General features: G+C 42.3%; 3 non-coding genes across 3 annotated transcripts; all 3 read left to right on the top strand.

Moving 5' to 3' along the window:
* Nucleotides 1-7,241: 7,241 nt before the first annotated feature.
* On the top strand, nt 7,242-7,315 carry trnai-aau (transfer RNA isoleucine (anticodon AAU)). Its single transcript has one exon. It is a non-coding gene; the product is annotated as a tRNA-Ile (tRNA).
* Nucleotides 7,316-9,910: 2,595 nt separating this feature from the next.
* On the top strand, nt 9,911-9,982 carry trnaa-ugc (transfer RNA alanine (anticodon UGC)). Its single transcript has one exon. It is a non-coding gene; the product is annotated as a tRNA-Ala (tRNA).
* Nucleotides 9,983-11,117: 1,135 nt separating this feature from the next.
* trnat-cgu (transfer RNA threonine (anticodon CGU)) lies at nt 11,118-11,189 on the top strand. The gene has a single exon. It is a non-coding gene; the product is annotated as a tRNA-Thr (tRNA).
* The last annotated feature ends 7,424 nt before the right edge of the window (nt 11,190-18,613 follow it).

Raw genomic sequence — 18,613 nt, 5'->3', positions numbered from 1 at the left:
TGTATTGTTCAAACCTGTCCCCCTGCAAGAGTGTGGCACTAACAAGGTGGTTTGTGAAGGAAAAGCGCTCACTGGTGTGTCCCAGTATGATATCACAGACCTAGAGAAGGATAAACATGAAAATTATGAAGTGATCATAATTTATTTATTTCACATCTAAATAGTTATTTTTCTATCACTGTTGAAATTTAGTCATAGATCAAGTCATAGAAATGAGTTTGCTGCCATTTTCAAGACAAAATGTGTTAAAGCATTTTTGGAACAGAATTTTTGTGGGACAGGTTTATAGAAAATTCAGGAACCAAATGTTATGAGAATTTGTTTTATTCCATATTACCCATATATTGCAGTACAGCAAGAATAATAACATATATTGCTGACAAGCATTACACCAACATACACTGATCATTCATGCATAGCATAGAAACAGCTCTAAACAAATCTAATCTAATTGGACTGTGACTTCCACATCTCACCTCTGCAGCAATCCTTTCATGGTCTTCTACACTGAGTGTCCGACGCTTCTTTACTGGCTGACCGCTACCTTCACTGCTTTGTCCAACCATGGAATGGAGAGAATTTCTGCAAGGGAAAAAAATTACAATAACAATAATACTAATAAACAAAAGAGGAAAATGCACAACTATTACCTGATCTTTTGAATGTCCTGCTGGAACTGCTGAATCACTGAATCTATGACCTTCTTCTGGAGTTTGGAATAGAGGAGGTTCACATGAGGCATGATATGGTGGAAAAGCTGCAGAAAGAACTTAAAATCCGGATCCTCGAGTAGCATGGCAAACGCACCTGCCTCTCTGACAGTAATGGGGTCAAAGTCACCAGAGTCTCGTATGCTTTCAAAACAGCGAATGAGGTCCTCTCTGTGTTCAAACACAGTATTGATGGTACTTCTGTGAAAGTTCCATCTGATGTTGCTGGATGCTGGTAGTCTGTGCGCCACAACGTTATCAAGAATACTTGTGCGCTTGGGTGATCTGGAAAAAAAGCTGGCAAATCCACCAAGGTTAGAAAAAAAAATTCTCACTTTGGTTATGTGAGAAGTAGCCTGCTGCATTATCAGACTGAGCTGATGTGCGTAGCAGTGGATGTAGTGTGCATTTGGGTACATGTCTTGTATCTTCTTCTGAACACCTGCAGTGGCACCCCTCATCACGCTGGCTCCATCATATGCCTGGCAGATGAGCTTACCCTTTTGATCCTCAGGAAGGATAGTTGCAAGACGTTCTTTTAGGGCTGTAGCAATGGAATCAGCAGTGGCCGACTGCAAAGGGATGAACTCAAAAAATCTTTCCTGCACATTGTTTTTAGCATCAATATAGCGTAGTACAAGAACAAGCTGGCACTGCGTGGCAATATCCATTGTCTCATCTGCCTGGATTGAAAGAAAATCGCTGCCCTGGGCTTCTTTGATTATATGTTCCTTCAGAACAGACAACATACAGTCCAGTAGCTCATTCTGCACAGTTTTTGAAGTTCCCTTAAACACAGTGGCATTCTCAATGTGCTCTTTTAGCACTCCATCAAGAGAAGCAACAAAATCCACCAACCCTCGAAAAATTCCGGGATTATCTGAGCTCTTACTTTCATCATGGCCACGCAAGGCCAGCTCAAAGGCTCCACAAAATTTCACACAGTCTATTATTCTAGACAGTATGTGCCGATTTTTTGTCACCTCTTCATTGGGCCTTCTAACAGCAATCCTGTAACCTCCTGTAATCCTGTAACCTTTATCTTACAACTAACTTCATCTGCAACTAACTGTTTAACGTGAACCAAGCTGATGAACCGCAGCTGATTGATCAGTTAATGAGTCGACTCGGGGATTGTCCAATCACACTGCGTTTAAAAAAAATTAGCCAATAGTAACACACTTCCAATAAGAGTGTGTGTATAAAAACAACCAATTAAAGAGCAGCCTCAGACCACGTGCTTGCCAAAAGTTTATGCACGTACATAGACACTCGTTAGACCGGCGCCCCGCGCATGGGACGTGTGCACAATGTAAACAATTAAAAACAAATATTTATTTATTTAAAAAATGCTATCATGACCATTAGATAAACAGTTAATTAGACAATTAGACAAACAGACTAATTAATTTCATAATTATTTTGCAGTATGTAATTGACTTATTTTAACATCTTAATAATTTTAAGGGGGGCGGTGCCCCTGCACCCCGTATTGGCCAGCCGCCACTGCATTTAGGGATGTGTAATGTGTCATTTTAGGACAGCCCATCTTATAAAACTTTTTTAAACTGTATAACCACTGAAGTTGGCATTAATTGTAAATTCTATACACCAGCCTTCTATTCATCACTAACAAACACCAAACAACATCATACTGCAAATCTCATAACTCAACACAAGTCAAGGTAGTAGTTTAAAAGTGACAGTAAGTCTGTGTCTGTTTCTGTTGTTTATTCTGAATTGTGTTTGTTTGTAAACTGTGAATTAGTTCTTAATCTGGTCGTGATGTTAGTGAATTAAACCTACATCTCTCTGATGGTCTGACCGATGAGCTGTCTGTTCTGACCTGCTGCTTAAGCCCGGCTAGCTCAGTCGGTGGTGCATGAGACTCTTAATTTCAGGGTCATGGGTTCGAGCCCCATGATGGGCGAGTGTCTTCATTTAACATCTACGGAAACCAAAAGGACGTTCTTCCACTTTGGACAGCCGGTCTCCGGTGACTTATCAGGTGGATATTTGTGCTTGTAGGACTGTTGTTTACTGGATGTTTTTCAGTTACTTATTTCCACTATTCTGTGGGACTACACATTGTTGTTGTGTCTCATATCCGTTTCATCAACAGGCAGGTTGTTTTTACAGTTTTAATTTTTACAGAAGGGCAATTAAGTTTGGTAAATTAAAATAATGGCATGTTTCTGACCTGAATGAGAGGGGCAGTAAAAAGATGTCACACTTGTCAGAGACAACGTTTGAAGCCCAGGTTAATAGGACCTGGTAGTTAGAGAAGGCTCACTTGTTTGTTAGTTTAAGTCCAAAAGTGGGTGTGACCCATACAGGGATCAAACCCACGACCTTGGTGTTATTAGCACCACGCTCGAACCAACTGAGCTAACCAGCCAGTTTATCTACACGCTTTATCTACACTCTTTAGATCTTTGTACATAATTCTACACTAACTCCATTCAAGCAGCTGCATGGCAGCACAAAAACCATTTGAGATTCTGCACACTTTCAGTGAAGATCTGCAGAAATAAGCGGCTCCTAAACTGAATTTGGTTGTTATTGCACCAGAAATGCAGCAGTTTCGTGTTATTTTAATGATCCGAGATCTCCGTCCTATTTGAGACCATGCATTAATGCAGTAGGTCAGTATGCTCTCCACAGAGCAGTGGTAGAATGCCACCAAAAGCTCCATGTTCAGGTTGGTTTTCCTGAGTGTTTTCAGGTGGTGTTTGTGGTCCAGGTGAGATCCTCTATGATGTGGCTTCCCAGAAACTTGAAGCTGGAGACTCTTTCCACTTCTTCTCCTTTGATGTTTAAGGGAGTGAGGTTCTCATGGACATGCTGAAGATTTTACTGGTGGGCACAGTCTCTGAGTTCTCTTCCTGAGATCCCATCAGGCCCTGCAGCCTTTCTGACATTCACAGATCTAAGGGTTCGTCTGTACAGTAAGAGAGTGCTCACTGGTAGCTGGTGTGGTTACAGCAGCTGGATCCATCCCTTGTGCCTCAAAGCGGGCAAAGAAATTATTTAGATCCTCTGCCAGCGAGACGCTGTTAGCTGTTTGAAGATCTTTGCTCTGCTCTGTATCCTCTAGTGATGTCGGAATAGACACAGCACCAGGTATTATATAGAAGCACACGCCCTCTCTGTGACTCTTACCGGAATCTTTGTTTCTGTCTCTCTGGTGGATTAAGCAGCCTACTAATTCAATAGCTGCATCTGGCACATCTGGATTAAGCTAAGATTCTGTGATTATCATCATACACGTTTTCTGTATAGATGTTGGCGATGTTAAACTTAGTCTCAGTTCATCCATCGTTTGAAAGCGACCTGAGGTTCGTGACAAACAGACTTGTTAACGGTGGTTTGTAAGGGGCTCTTTAGCCTTGCTAAGATACCGGACCGGCATCTTCATTTTTGTCGTCTCTTCCTCCGCCGTCTTCGTCACCTTCCGTTGGGTGTGGTCTCAAGTTCGTCTCGGCTGTAGGAGAGGAGACTTAATGAGTTTAAATATTAATTTAAAAAAACGTACCCATGATGATTTACCAGGTCGTTTGTTACAGTTTCCTTTCCAGTCATACCTCCACAAAAACCAAAACACTCAATCTGTAAAAGAAAGACACGTGACATGAATGTGATGAGGTTCTAAGATCTCTGAATATAATCCTGATCATCCCTAATGAACCCAAATGTAATTCATACTGCACATTCACTGCACTATACTGCACACCCAACATACTGACACTCACTGTCACCCTTATACTGCACCTCTATCTGTTACTGCACCACAGTCAGTATACATACTGTAACCAAACGTATTCAGGTACTGTACACCACACACACACACATTTTCTAATGTTGTGCTCACTAATAAAAGTCAAAAAGTTTTAAGGGTTTTTTTCTGCTCTTAAACATAGTAGAGGGCCACTTAAGAACACACCAGGGTTGGGTAAATTGTCAAAGTGCATCTTTTACAGGGACTATAACAAAGTACATACATAACACATAAAAAACAGTTTAACGTAGAAAGCACTTACTACTCTAGAGGTTCATGTCAAAGTGTCTGAATTGAGATTTGGCAAGTGGAGCAGTGAAATCCTCAATTTGTTTTGGATCATTTTTTCCAAGAGCATTTGTGATGGACCTGAGTAGGTCGAGCTTTTCATTATGTTGTTGTAGCAGCAGCTCTAATACAGTCAACATTTCTCTCTCCATTACTGTTAGTAAAATATCATTTACAGTATTCAGTTTCTAAATACACACACACACAAACACACACACATCTTGTACACACGTAATACACACACATCATACACACACCTTATACACACATGTAATACACACACACATCAGTACACAATCACACGTCATACACATGTATGAGGTGTCAGTACCAGGGTGTGTCATGGTATTGGGGTGCGTCAGTACCAGGGTGTGTCATGGTATGGGGTGTGATTCACTGGGTGGAATTAACAAACCACTCTGGACAGGTTGCCAGACAAACGTAAACAAACACACTTATACCTAGGGTACTCCGTTACCCCCAGGACATGGGGAGAACATGCAAACTCCACCCGACGTTTGGCATTGGCACGAGTGACCAAAGGTTTGGCTATAGCAGCCCGGCCGTGTATATTGACCCTGTGGAGCTCCCGACGGACAGTTCTGGTGGAAACAGGAGAGTTGAGGTGCACATTTAATTCTGCCGTGATTTGGGCAGCCGTGGTTTTATGTTTTTTGGATACAATCCGGGTTAGCACCCGAACATCCCTTTCAGACAGCTTCCTCTTGCGTCCACAGTTAATCCTGTTGGATGTGGTTTGTCCTTCTTGGTGGTATGCTGACATTACCCTGGATACCGTGGCTCTTGATACATCACAAAGACTTGCTGTCTTGGTCACAGATGCGCCAGCAAGACGTGCACCAACAATTTGTCCTCTTTTGAACTCTGGTATTTCACCCATAATGTTGTGTGCATTGCAATATTTTGAGCAAAACTGTGCTCTTACCCTGCTAATTGAACCTTCACACTCTGCTCTTACTGGTGCAATGTGCAATTAATGAAGATTGGCCACCAGACTGGTCCAATTTAGCCATGAAACCTCCCACACTAAAATGACAGGTGTTTCAGTTATTTTGTCCAACCCCTGTATATAACACACTCAATATTATATTTATACACTCAATATTATATATATATAAACGATGCGTTTGATCTCTGCAGGCGGTGGTTCATCATACACAACAATCAGCTTCTCTACAAGAAGAGGTTTAAGGTAGGTCACATGACTTTACATGATCTAAATCAGCTCTCTCCTGGACCCATAATGCACCCTCATCTTTTGGGCGCATCACAGCAGAGGTCGACTTCTGTGCCGGGCTGTGTCCCACACCGCCCCGTCATGTTTAAGTCTGGGACGATTTCACCGGCGTTTATATCATTGACTGTATAAATAAGAAGGTTTTATGTTCTATTCCCCCAGTGTGACTTCACGGTACTGGCGGAAGACCTGCAGCGCTGTTCGGTCCAGAGCTGAGAGGAGACCGGGCGACGCTTCTGCTTCCGTGTGGTCACGCCCACAAGGTAAGTCCAGATCTATAATCATCAGAGATAGACAGACAGACAGATGATCAATAGACAGACAGACAGACAGGTAGATAGACAGACTATTTATCTATCTGTCTATCCATCTGTCTGTCTGAATGTCTGTCTATCTATCTGTTTATCTATCTACTCAAACTGTCTATCTGTCTGCATCCTATATAATCTGTATCTATCACCGTGTGTGTACAGGAGCTGTACGTTCCAGGCCGACTGTGAGGCAGGTAGACGGGCGTGGATCAGCGCCATTCAGAACCTGACTGAGAGAGAAGGAACAGTCGAGAGCGAGGTGAATTATCATTACCACTATACTCCGGGAGGGGAGGGGTTCGGTTCTCGACTCTGTAACATCAGTTTAATGCGTCTAAATCAGCAGGAATCAGACGGGTACGAGAATGATTCAGAATCAGGGTCACACCCACTTTAATGATTAAAGCTAGCATGGCTGAGAGTCAGGTGAGCATGTTCTGTGTATCAGGACTTTCTAACCTGAGTAATTTAATCACTGAAAGTAAGAATATCACCCTGTTCTTCTGCCATCTTTAATTCTGGCTTCATTTCACCTAATGAACGTGGCATGATCTTTATAAATGGTTACAATCAATTTTATCAATAAAATTTTGTCAATTTTGTCAATAAAAAAGGGAACTGCTGTGTAATTTAGTGAATTCTTGCACTGCACATGGCAGAGGACTAAAAGAAATTTAGAGCGTGTAGAATAAAAGTATTAGGAAAGTATGAGGTTACAGCATCAGCTTTTATTTATTCTTAAAAGAAAAATACATGAACCTCGGTCATCTCACACGAAGATCTGTTCTGCTCAACAACAGTAAAGCTCTCCATCGTTTCTGTGTGGCAGCTCCATAACTGAAGGGCTGTCAGTGTAGAATCGGGTATGTGGGTATATGACCTGCCCTTTGTACACAGGCCGGTTAGCTCAGTTGGTTAGAGCGTGGTGCTAATAACGCCAAGGTCGCGGGTTCGATCCCCGTATGGGCCACACCCACTTTTGGACTTAAACTAACAAACAAGTGAGGTCAATAGTACCTGCTAGTTAGAGAAGGCCAGAGAAGGCTGGCCAAAAGTGACCAAACCCCTGGCCCTTTTGCCCAATTAGTTAGGTAAAGATTAAAACAGACAAGGGTGAAAGCAGGTTAAAAACTATGGTCAAGTGTGTTTCTAAAGCCGATGGCTTTAAGAACGGTCACCATCAAGCTGGCGTTCTGCTTGTTACTCTTGAACTTTAAGAATGTGCTCAGCTTCCAGTTGTTACTTTTGCACAATAACGTTTTTTCAACTTTCTGCCAACTACCTAGAGAAGCGCGATGGCCAAGTGGTAAGGCGTCGGTCTCGTAAACCGAAAATCACGGGTTCTGTCCCTGTAACATGCATGCTCTCGTTTTAAAACATGACCAATATGCTCTAGTTCACATTCCCTCTAGGCTAATTTAAGAATCACATTTCATTTCCTAATTTCCCTTGCAGGTCTTATTTACCACATTAATGCTGTGCTTCCACACCAGCACATTTCCTCTACATAGGGATTGGCAGCTTAGAGGTACTGCATGTCGTGCCTGTATGAGCTCCAGAGTGTCACAATCCCTTGAAATATCCAGGTACTTAGTCAGACTCAATCACAAGCCCGTTTTAAACTTCACCCAGCTGACTGAGCAAAGGTACAGGAGTTAGATGAATTTTGGATTGGACTTTCTATTGGCTTGCATGACATGATGGAGCTTGTTAACCGAGTGTTTAATGTCTTTTGGAGCCAACCGGTTCAGAGAGCCAGTTCTTAACAGCTACCACAGAAGACTATGGAAGTGTGCTGTTAAATCTGCAATCCCTCACTTGACAGAGGCTAGAGATTCCTGCTCCTGGTTCTGCTTCTCTTTTTGCAAAGACTCTCGTACCCGTTGGAGGTTTACAGTGGTGTATAGTAACGAAGTAATAATACTTTGTTACAGTACTTAAGTAGTTTTTTGGAGTATCTGTACTTTACTGGAGTATAAAAAAATTCGGCAACTTTCACTTTTACTCCACTACATTTCCGAACCACAAATAAAACGTTTCACTACATTAGCTTGTAATTAATGCAGTGCAGACATGATGTGTCCCATCATTTTTAAAAACTCACCTACAGACAAATATTTCCTCAGATTTCTTCTGTATTACACTGTGTGATAAAGGCGTGTTCCCAGACTACCACAAAACAAGTAGAAAAGGGCACTCTTTGGTAATGTAGGGCGAATGCTTGAAAGCACTGAAAAGAATTAGCAGGAGCACAGAAGTTGTTCTTTTTCCCCGTCACCTTCATTTTTGGCCACAACAATCAAAATATTTACAAGCGCGCTATGAGAAAAAAAATAGAAAACTCAACCTCTACCACCAGAGGAAACAGACTTGTGACTGCAAAGTCACTTAAGTCACATTCATTGATGTTTACAAGTCACAGGCCTAGCATAGCTTTTAGCCCTTCTCCAGAAAAAAGAACCCCCTACACCTTTTCCAGAGCTGTATTTAAACAGGTAGCTCCTCCCCTGGATCATACCATACCTCATACAGGTAAAGACAAAATATATATAAAAAATAAATATCTAGTTCACAGAGCATCAAATATGGCAAAATGTTATGAGTTACAAACAATACTCAAACCCATTCAGTAACAACATTTCCAATATTTACAGCATATGCTTATCTAACATTTCTTCTCTTTTACAGGTTCTTCACCCCTCACCTTCTACAGAGTATGGACTCACTGTAGATACAGCCCAAAAAAGATTATTTAAATACAGCTTATTTTACCCAGCTATTTAGATTATACTAATGGTTGAGCAGATCATTAAAGGGTTAAAAGTGCCACACGTTTAGTTAAACTTGCTTGAGTTTTGCTTTTAAATTAATTCTGCCAAAATTCAGTTGTTTTAGGTTATTGGGATATATACAGTATCTATAACTTGAATGTACTACCCAAATCAAAAAAATTAAACAGTATAGAAAATGCAAATAAAATAGATGCAGTGTTTTTTACATTTACATCGACTCTTATTCCATCTTTTATGAACCCAAAATATTTCATGTTTTGTCTGGTCAACTTCATTCTTAACATACACATACATGCATTTTAAGCTACAACACATTCTAAAAAAAGTTGGAGCAGGGCAATTTAGTCCTCGTAATAAGGTTAAAAAACAACTAAATAATGACGTGATTTCAAATAGGTGATGTGAACAGCTGATTATAATCACAAATTGGCACAGATCATGTTCAGATGGAAGGAAGAAAAAAGCTTGTTAAGTTGGTTTACAGGCTTAAAAGAACAATCTTATATTTTTCTAAATGACCGCTTCAGTTTATACCAACAGCATTTACTTTTACTTCTACTTTTAATAATTAAGTACATTTAATATCAAATTACTTTTAATACTTAAGTACATTAAACATCAGATACTTTTAGACTTTTACTCAAGTAATATTTTAAAAGGTGACTTTTACTTCTATCTAAGTAAATTTCTGGTAAGATACTTGTACTTTTACTCAAGTATGGCCTTCAGGTACTTTATACACCACTGGAGGTTTACCCTGGGAAGCACAAGTCGGGGATGTAGCTCAGTGGTAGAGCGCATGCTTTGCATGTATGAGGTCCTGGGTTCAAACCCCAGCATCTCCATTCAGAAGCTTTTATCTAGGGACCATGTCTTGCCTGGCGAGCTATAAAGCCACAGCAATCCTGCCGTGTCATATGCTTTGGATTGTATGAGGTCCAGGGTTCAATCCCCTGCATCTCCAGCTTGTTGTTTCACTCACTTGAAACAAACTTCAAGTTTGCTTCCACACCCGATAGCTGTAAGAATGAGCACTTTCAGGCACACATTCCAGTGCTTACTCGTGCACAGGGACATTTTTCAGTGTGTGACCTTTCTTTGCTGTGCTGCCATGGCCTTGGGCTAAGGCGTCGCTCTAGGAAACCAAAGCTCACGGCTCATTCCCAGAGTGTGTCTTATTCGTGCTTTGTTTTTGAAGTTACAGACAAAACGCTCCTTAAAACATACACTTGGCCGTTAAAGACCCAATCACAAGTGTTTTCTTTTGTAAACTTCACCTGGCTAAAAAGATCAACGGCTATAGGACAGCACAAGAGAACTTACCTAACACATCAAAGCTGTAATTCCACAGCAGCATCTTACTGCTACACAGGGATTGTAGCTTAGATTAAACTGTTCAAATATACGGGTAGTTGTTCCAGACCCATTCACAAATCAGTTTTAATCTTTACCTAACTAATTGGGCAAAAGGGCCAGGGATTTGATCATTTTTGGCCAGCTTTTCCATTTGCTTTACTGACACGGTGCAGTTTGTTAACTGAGTGTTTAATGGTGTTTGGAGCCAACTGGCTTGCAGAGCCAATTCTTAACAGCTACAGATTACTCTGCAAGTGTGCCTTTAAATTTTCAATCCCCTGCCTGCTAGAGGCTAAAGATACCTGGTCATGGGTCTCTTTTTGGTTTTGCAAAGAGTCCTGTACCTGTTGCAGTGGTACCTGTTCTGGGGGATGTAGCTCAGTGGTAGAGCGCTGGCTTTTCATGTATGAGACTCAGGGTTCAATCCCCAGCATCTCCAGTAGCTTGATATTTCACTCTGCTAGAAAAAAGCTTCGAGTGTGCTTCTAAAGCCGATGGCTTTAAAAACAGTCACTATCAAGCTGGCGTTCTGCTTGTTACTCTTGAACTTTAAGAATGTGCTCAGCTTCCAGTTGTTACTTTTACACATAACGTTTTTTCAACTTTCCACCAGCTACCTGGAGCGGCGCGATGGCCAAGTGGTAAGGCGTCAGTCTCGTAAACCGAAGATCACGGGTTCAATCCCCGTTCGTGCCTTTAACATGCATGCTCTCATTTTAACACTAGCTTGACTGAGAATCTGAGATTCTGAGGACATCCCCCCTCCTTCTACACAACCATTAGAGCTCTGTCAGTCCTCTTTTGTCATGCAAATACTTGCAGATAACACACCTCAACCAACCCCCAACTAACTATGATTCTCTTGCCAGCCTTTACGGTCAACCAAAGATTTGTGCTACAGTTTTTAAATAGTTTCATATATAGTATATATATATATATATATATATATATATATATATATATATATATATATATATACAGGGGTTGGACAAAATAACTGAAACACCTGTCATTTTAGTGTGGGAGGTTTCATGGCTAAATTGGACCAGTCTGGTGGCCAATCTTCATTAATTGCACATTGCACCAGTAAGAGCAGAGTGTGAAGGTTCAATTAGCAGGGTAAGAGCACAGTTTTGCTCAAAATATTGCAATGCACACAACATTATGGGTGACATACCAGAGTTCAAAAGAGGACAAATTGTTGGTGCACGTCTTGCTGGCGCATCTGTGACCAAGACAGCAAGTCTTTGTGATGTATCAAGAGCCACGGTATCCAGGGTAATGTCAACATACCACCAAGAAGGACAAACCACATCCAACAGGATTAACTGTGGACGCAAGAGGAAGCTGTCTGAAAGGGATGTTCGGGTGCTAACCCGGATTGTATCCAAAAAACATAAAACCACGGCTGCCCAAATCACGGCAGAATTAAATGTGCACCTCAACTCTCCTGTTTCCACCAGAACTGTCCGTCGGGAGCTCCACAGGGTCAATATACACGGCCGGGCTGCTATAGCCAAACCTTTGGTCACTCGTGCCGATGCCAAACGTCGGTTTCAATGGTGCAAGGAGCGCAAATCTTGGGCTGTGGACAATGTGAAACATGTATTGTTCTCTGATGAGTCCACCTTTACTGTTTTCCCCACATCCGGGAGAGTTACGGTGTGGAGAAGCCCCAAAGAAGCGTACCACCCAGACTGTTGCATGCCCAGAGTGAAGCATGGGGGTGGATCAGTGATGGTTTGGGCTGCCATATCATGGCATTCCCTTGGCCCAATACCTGTGCTAGATGGGCGCGTCACTGCCAAGGACTACCGAACCATTCTGGAGGACCATGTGCATCCAATGGCGGTGCCGTGTATCAGGATGACAATGCACCAATACACACAGTAAGACTGGTGAAAGATTGGTTTGATGAACATGAAAGTGAAGTTGAACATCTCCCATGGCCTGCACAGTCACCAGATCTAAATATTATTGAGCCACTTTGGGGTGTTTTGGAGAAGCGAGTCAGGAAACGTTTTCCTCCACCAGCATCACGTAGTGACAGTATATACATTTATACACACACATATATAAATGTACATATATATATATATATATATATATATATATACTGTATGTACATATGTATATGTATATGTGTATATATATGTATATATATATATACAGGGGTTGGACAATGAAACTGAAACACCTGGTTTTAGACCACAATAATTTATTAGTATGGTGTAGGGCCTCCTTTTGCGGCCAATACAGCGTCAATTCGTCTTGGAAATGACATATACAAGTCCTGCACAGTGGTCAGAGGGATTTTAAGCCATTCTTCTTGCAGGATAGTGGCCAGGTCACTACGTGATGCTGGTGGAGGAAAACGTTTCCTGACTCGCTTCTCCAAAACACCCCAAAGTGGCTCAATAATATTTAGATCTGGTGACTGTGCAGGCCATGGGAGATTTTCAACTTCACTTTCATGTTCATCAAACCAATCTTTCACCAGTCTTGCTGTGTGTATTGGTGCATTGTCATCCTGATACACGGCACCGCCATTGGATGCACATGGTCCTCCAGAATGGTTCGGTAGTCCTTGGCAGTGACGCGCCCATCTACCACAAGTATTGGGCCAAGGGAATGCCATGATATGGCAGCCCAAACCATCACTGATCCACCCCCATGCTTCACTCTGGGCATGCAACAGTCTGGGTGGTACGCTTCTTTGGGGCTTCTCCACACCGTAACTCTCCCGGATGTGGGGAAAACAGTAAAGGTGGACTCATCAGAGAACAATACATGTTTCACATTGTCCACAGCCCAAGATTTGCGCTCCTTGCACCATTGAAACCGACGTTTGGCATTGGCACGAGTGACCGAAGGTTTGGCTATAGCAGCCCGGCCGTGTATATTTACCTTGTGGCGCTCCCGACGGACAGTTCTGGTGGAAACAGGAGAGTTGAGGTGCACATTTAATTCTGCCGTGATTTGGGCAGCCGTGGTTTTATGTTTTTTGGATACAATCCGGGTTAGCGTATTTTACAACATGCTTGACCTAGCAGCGATGAACGCATATGTGTTGTACAAAGCATGCACCAGGTCCACCGAAAGCAGAAGAGATTTTATACATGGGCTTGCACTGGAACTTCGGCAGCGTTTTATGCTGGGAAAGGTTATGACACAAAAGCAACATCCGTCGCCTGTTCCTGGAAAGACGACGCAGTGTCAGGTGCAGACGCTCTGCACTAGAAACCGCAGCACAAAACAGTGTGGAGTTTGCAACAAGTACACCTGTCGCAAATGTAGAACTGAGAAGAACTGGGTGTGTAATAAGTGTGAATAACATGTATAGCTACAATTACACACACACACACACACACACACACACACACACATATGTGTATATATACTGTATATATAGTACCTATAGTTTTGTAAAAAACATTAAATAAAAAAAAACTAAATTGCATTGTGTCTATTGCTTTTGTATCTACAAAGTGCTCATATATGGTAAGTGGAGCTGATAAAATGGACTGGGAATGTAGAAACAAGGAGGTGGTTTTAATGTTATGGCTGATCAGTGTATATGCAGCATAAAACTCAGGCTGGATCAGGCTGCATACAGAGCAGGGGAGAGCTGGTGTGTTCATTACCATGGCTGTGGGTCATTACCATGATAATGGGTGTTAAGTGGCTCACAACAGGGGAGCGGGGGATCTAGAGGCAAAATTTCCTTGCGCAAAAAAGCGTAACCATAGTCAATCTAGTGTTAAGCTCTATGCTTTTCACACTTTTTACACAGGACTGTTCCCCCATTCACAATTCCAACAGAATAATTAAATTTGCAGATGACACAACAATAGTCGGACTGATCTCCAACAATCAGGAGATGGCCTACAGGCAGGAAGTAGCTCACTTGTCTGATTGGTGTAGATTAAACAACCTGGCTCTTAACACCTCAAAGACAAAGGAGATCGTCATTGACTTTCGAAGGACAAAGGAGATAGACCACCTCCCCCTGCACATCAATGGAGACAAGGTGGAGATTGTGGAAAGCCTGAAATTCCTCGGAGTCTACATGTCTGACCAGCTGACATGGACCGTTAACACCTCACACCTGATTAAGAAAGCTCAACAAAGACTCTTCTTTCTCAGAAAGCTGAAAAAGGCCAAGCTACCACAGAAACTACTAGTAAACTTCTATAAGAGCACAATAGAAAGTATTCTGACCAGCAATTTCACAGTGTGGTATTCAAGCTGCACTGCCGCCGAGCGTAAGGATCTGCATCGCATAGTGAAAACAGCTCAGTGGATTATTGGCACAGAGCTTTCACACCTGGACGTGTTGTATGCTGGCCGACTCAGGAAGAAGGCTAGCAGCATCATCAAAGACACCACACACCCCGGACACACACTGTTCCAGCTACTACCATCAGGCAAACGATTCAGGACAATAAAAGCACGCACAAATAGACTAAGGAACAGCTTTTTTCCTAGAGCTGTGGCCTCCATCACACACCACAGAACTGGAAAAGACTGAGCACACACAAACACAGGACTACGGGTCACACACGAACTATGCAGCATCTGCACACACACAGTTAATATTTAATATTTAAAGCAAAAATGTAAATTCACTTCACAAGAGAGCAAAGATTTTATTTTTTATCTTTTAGAGTGTAAATAATTTTTCTGTGTAAATAATTTTAATTACTTGTATTAATACTACTACTGTCTTTCTTTCTTCTACTGCTGCTACTCTATTGGAGAGATGCCACTCGAAATTTCATTGCACTTGTGTATAGTGACAATAAAGATTATATTCTATTCTATGAAGATTTTCTTTTTCAATTTATTAACCACCATTTATTCAGTGCTGTGAAAAAGTATTTACCCCCTTTCCTGATTTCATCTTTTCTTAAATATTTATCATCTAAATGGATTCAGATATTAAAACTAAATTAAATAAAAGACAAACTGAATATTTAAAAACAATATAGAGAAAATTTGTGTACATTACAAAATGGTAAATGTGATCATTTTCACCTTAAACTTCTTTCTTCTCAAGTCTGTTACAACCCCAAATCAGAAAAAGGTGAAACAGTATGGAAAATGCAAATAGAAGATTGCAAATATTATTAAAAAGAATAAAAAATACATTAATAACTAGAGATGTGCATTTCCTGCAGAAAATGCGAGTGTGATTGCCGTGTGCCGGTCAAGCGGGCGCGCGTCTCCCAATGCTTTATCCAACTCAGGGAGTCATCAGTGGACTTTACGATTTGAAGTTGGAACGGCGTAGATACCTTGAACTTTCAAAAAATGAATGGAAGTGAATGGAGCCGAAAAACGGGCGTGGCAGTTGGGCGTGGATTCGAATGTCCATGCTGTACCAAAGTCAGGGTGTCATCAGTGAGCTTTAAGATTTAGAGTTGGAATGGCGTTGATATCTCAAACTTTCAAAAAATGAATGGAAGTGAATGGGAATGAAAACCGGGCGTGGCAGGTGAGCGTTGGTTCGAATCCCCATGCTGTATCTGAGTCGGGGTTACATCAGTGGGCTTTACGATTTAGAGTTGGAACGGCGTTGATATCTCGAACTTTCAAAAAATGAATGGAAGTGAATGGGGACAAAAACCGGGCGTGGCAGGTGGGTGTGGGTTCGAATCCCCATGCTGTATCTGAGTCGGGGTTACATCAGTAAGCTTTACGATATAGAATTGGAACGGCGTCGATATCTCGAACTTTCAAAAAATGAATGGAAGTGAATGGGGACAAAAACCGGGCGTGGCAGGTGGGTGTGGGTTCGAATCCCCATGCTGTATCTGAGTCGGGGTTACATCAGTGAGCTTTACGATATAGAGTTGGAACGGCGTCGATATCTCGAAATTTCAAAAAATGAATAGAAAAGAATGGAGATGAAAACCGGGCGTGGCAGGTGGGCGTGGGTTTGAATCCCCATGCTGTACCCATGTCGAGGTAACATCAATGGACTTTACGATTTAGAGTTGGAACGGTGTTGATATCTCGAACTTTCAAAAAATGAATGGAAGTGAATGGGACTAAAAACCGGGCGTGGCAGATGGGCTTGGGTTCAAATCCCCATGCTGTACCCATGTCGGGGTTACATCAATGGACTTTACGATTTAGAGTTGGAACGGTGTTGATATCTCGAACTTTCAAAAAATGAATGGAAGTGAATGGAGATGAAAACCGGGCGTGGCAGGTGGGTGTGGGTTCGAATACCCATGCTGTATCTGAGTCGGTGTTACATCAGTGGGCCTTATGATTTAGAGTTGGAACAGCATTGATATCTCAAACTTTTAAAAAATGAATGAAAGTGAATGGGACTGAAAAAACGGGCGTGGCAGATGGGCGTGGGTTCGAATCCCCATGCTGTATCGGAGTCGGGATTACATCAGTGGACTTTACGATTTAGAGTTGGAACGGCGTTGTTATCTCGAACTTTCAAAAAATGAATGGAAAAGAATGGGGCCGAAAAACAGGCGTGGCAGGTGGGCTTGGGTTCGAATCCCCATGCTGTACCCATGTCGGGGTGTCATCAGTGGACTTTACGATTTAGAGTTGCAACGGTGTTGATATCTCGAAATTTCAAAAAATGAATGGAAGTGACTGAAGATGAAAATCGGGCGTGGCAGGTGGATGTGGGTTCGAATCCCCATGCTGTATCTGAGTTGGGGTTACATCAGTGGGCTTTACGATTTAGAGTTGGAACGGTGTTGATATCTCAAACTTTCAAAAAATGAATGGAAGTGAATGGGACTACAAACCGGGCGTGGCAGATGGGCTTGGGTTCAAATCCCCATGCTGTATCTGAGTTGGGGTTACATCAGTGGGCTTTACAATTTAGAGTTGGAACGGTGTTGATATCTCAAACTTTCAAAAAATGAATGGATATGAATAGAACTAAAAACCAGGCGTGGCAGATGGGCTTGGGTTCGAATCCCCATGCTGTATCTGAGTCGGGGTTACATCAGTGGGCTTTACGATTTAGAGTTGGAACGGTGTTGATATCTCGAACTTTCAAAAAATGAATGGAATTGAATGGAGATGAAAACCGAGCGTGGCAGGTGGGTGTGGGTTCGAATCCCCATGCTGTATCTGAGTCGGGGTTACATCAGTGGGCCTTACGATTTAGAGTTGGAACGGCGTCGATATCTCGAACTTTCAAAAAATGAATGGAATTGAATGGAGATGAAAACCGGGCGTGGCAGGTGGGTGTGGGTTCGAATCCCCATGCTGTATCTGAGCCGGGGTTACATCAGTGGGCCTTACGATATAGAGTTGGAACAGCATTGACATCTCAAACTTTTAAAAAATGAATGAAAGTGAATGGGACTGAAAAACCGGGCGTGGCAGGTGGGCTTGGGTTTGAATCCCCATGCTGTATCGGAGTCGGGGTTACATCAGTGGACTTTACGATTTAGAGTTGGAACGGCGTTGTTATCTCGAACTTTCAAAAAATGAATGGAAGTGAATGGGGCCGAAAAACGGGCGTGGCAGGTGGGCTTGGGTTCGAATCCCCATGCTGTATCTGAGTCGGGGTTACATCAGTGGCCTTTACGATTTAGAGTTGCAACGGTGTTGATATCTCAAAATTTCAAAAAATGAATGGAAGTGAATGGAGATGAAAATCGGGCGTGGCAGGTGGGTGTGGGTTCGAATCCCCATGCTGTATCTGAGTCGGGGTTACATCAGTGGGCTTTACGATATAGAGTTGGAACGGCGTTGATATCTCGAACTTTCAAAAAATGAATGGAAGTGAATAGGGCTGAAAACCGGGCGTGGCAGGTGGGCGTGGGTTCGAATCCCCATGCTGTATCTGAGTCGGGGTTACATCAGTGGCCTTTACGATATAGAGTTGGAACGGCGTTGATATCTCGAACTTTCAAAAAATGAATGGAAGTGAATGGGGCCGAAAACCGGGCGTGGCAGGTGGGCGTGGGTTCGAATCCCCATGCTGTATCTGAGTCGGGGTTACATCAGTGGGCTTTACGATATAGAGTTGGAACGGCGTTGATATCTCGAACTTTTAAAAAATGAATGGAAGTGAATAGGGCCGAAAACCGGGCGTGGCAGGTGGGCGTGGGTTCGAATCCCCATGCTGT

The sequence above is a fragment of the Trichomycterus rosablanca genome, chromosome 14, assembly GCF_030014385.1.
Source record: "Trichomycterus rosablanca isolate fTriRos1 chromosome 14, fTriRos1.hap1, whole genome shotgun sequence".
Lineage (NCBI taxonomy): Eukaryota > Metazoa > Chordata > Actinopteri > Siluriformes > Trichomycteridae > Trichomycterus > Trichomycterus rosablanca.
Note: the sequence above shows the minus strand (reverse complement) of the source record. Positions and strands in the feature narration are given on the sequence as shown.